General features: G+C 37.1%; 1 long non-coding RNA gene across 1 annotated transcript; it reads left to right on the top strand.

Annotated features, from left to right (window-relative positions):
- Positions 1–1,211: 1,211 nt before the first annotated feature.
- LOC141094944 (uncharacterized) lies at positions 1,212–1,905 on the top strand. The gene is made up of 2 exons (XR_012233215.1): positions 1,212–1,341; positions 1,624–1,905. It is a non-coding gene; the product is annotated as an uncharacterized lncRNA (long non-coding RNA).
- Positions 1,906–2,344: the final 439 nt, after the last annotated feature.

The following is a 2,344-nucleotide window of genomic DNA, read 5'->3' as shown; positions in this document are numbered from 1 at the left end:
CTACAGAAGAACAAAGTGAAGGTTCTGGAGTGGCAATCTTAGTCTCCTGACCTCAATATCATTGAGGCACTCTGGGGAGATCTCAAGCACGCAGTTCATGCTAGACAGCCCAGGAATTTACAGGAACTGGATGCTTTTTGCCAAGAAGAGTGGGCAGCTTTACCATCTGAGAAAATAAAGAACCTCATCCACAACTACCACAAAAGACTTCAAGCTGTCATTAATGTTAGAGGGGGCAATACATGGTATTAAGAAATGGGGTATGTAAACTTTTGATCAGGGTCATTTGGATGTTTTGGATTGTCATTATGATTTGAAAAGAGAAAACACAGTACTTTGACAATAAATGGCTTCACACAACCACTAATTGTGAGTGGAGAAAAAGTTTTGGTGTTATCATTCATATTCTCTGAGAAAAGGCCAAGAAAGCAAAAATTCTGCAGGGGTATGTAAACTTTTGAACACAACTGTTTCAGGAAGGCATTAAAAATGCGGTTACATTTCCACTGGTTGGTGTGAACCTTACTGCAGTTTTACCTTGTGGTATATCTTTCATTAGACTTCAGAAGACTAGGAGGCAGAACTGATAGAATTATTATTATTATTATTATTATTATTATTATTATTATTATTATTATTATTATGCATTTATATAGTGCCATTTATTCCATGGTGCTTTACATGTGAAAAGGGGAAATATAGACAAGTATAGTAAACACGTGTAAGACAAGGAACACACAAGTACATAAGGATAGGTACAGTACATAGAAGTACATAGAATAGGATAGCTTTTGTGGCTAACATCTTATTACTAGAGTCTTATGGAGCAGACTCTTTACTTCATATCCACAACTGAGCTAATAGGTCTAATTATTTTATATTGAGCCATAAATTAATGGAAAAGTAATAACAATCTTTTCTTAGTGGCAAAATACAATAAATGCAAATGATGTCACTTTTAATTGCCTAAAGAATGGTAACCGAATGGTAACCGTTAGTTTACTTGTATAAATTGTGTTAAAGTCACTAGCAAAGTACTAGAGGGGAGATATGTAGCACTGAGGTTGTTAGCTTCACTAATATAAACCTAGGAAAAATCATCCAGCACACCAAGTGAGGAGAGGGGTTAATCAGCCTTGGTTAGTGCTGGCATAATTGAACAGTTATAGAGTGGGAAAGTCCAGAGGATAAATACTCAGCTTTCTAAAGCATTTGAGTGTGTGTGGGTCTGGAGGTGCAAGCTCAGGAGATGTGGTTTTGTTTTAAGGAAATCTGGACGTATGGAGATTCAGGTCTCCTGGATTGAATGCCCTTTGCAAAAGGACATGGAATCTACGCCAGGTAGGCTAACCAGCACTATTATTTGGACTTGTTACCTTATGTTTTACCTTTTTCTGGACAAAAGCTGAATTTACGTTTTCTGGTGACGAGGTTTATGAGGATTGAAATAAACCAGGCGGATTTTAAATAGAAACGGTTCCTGTGTCTACCTCTTTAAGAAGCAGAGTGAGTCGACCTACCACAGTATGTAAACTGTTTCCACCTGTTGCATCAAAATCATTATATTGGGCGGAGATAAATGGGTTAAATTCTTTTTTCTGTATCCCCTCTTGTCATCCACAGCTATCTGTGATTTCTCCGTACGCAGCTTTCCCGTAGAGATGTGACCTCCTCTGCTCAGTCTCCACAGCACGTTCACAGTTGTGGATAAATCTATTCTGCACGCACAGTGCGAATATCATTCATCAGATGCTGTCACACAGTAGCTCGCATCTTCTGAGATGTTGATCGTTAGTTAAGAATCTGCAGACACCAATCAGCAAAAAAAAAACTGTAGATGGCGCCCTGCTTGTCTTAAGTCCATGATGCAGAACAATACAGATGACCTCTTCAATTTATCCACCATTTTTTTATTGCCTTTGTTTTATTTTCCTCAAAAAGTGTTTATACATCAATGCAATTAAAATGAAGGGTGAATTAAAAAAATAAATGGCTAGTTTTAGTGGAATTCAAAAATTAGACTTTTGTCACATTTAGGAGTGTAGCTTCAGTATATACTGTAATAGGATGTAGTGGCTGTTGTGAGGCCAAATCTAGGTATCATACTCAACGGATGAATGGATGGATAATCCTAGTCCTATCAACTGAGATATATTCTAATAGCACATAGAGACTTTACCTGAGATGTGAGAAACATCCCATGGGATAGAAAGCAATTAAGAGTCATGATACAAGATAAATGGCAATAAAGATGTATCCCCAGAGATATGAAGCAATCATGAGAGATTAATCATTATACATTGAAGTCAAACGAAGACTTGAACTAAAAAGCAATTAAGAGTCA

Source organism: Dendrobates tinctorius, unplaced genomic scaffold (genome assembly GCF_039654945.1).
Source record: "Dendrobates tinctorius isolate UK_male_01 unplaced genomic scaffold, ASM3965494v1 ptg000065l, whole genome shotgun sequence".
Classification (NCBI taxonomy): Eukaryota; Metazoa; Chordata; class Amphibia; order Anura; family Dendrobatidae; genus Dendrobates; species Dendrobates tinctorius.
Note: the sequence above shows the minus strand (reverse complement) of the source record. Positions and strands in the feature narration are given on the sequence as shown.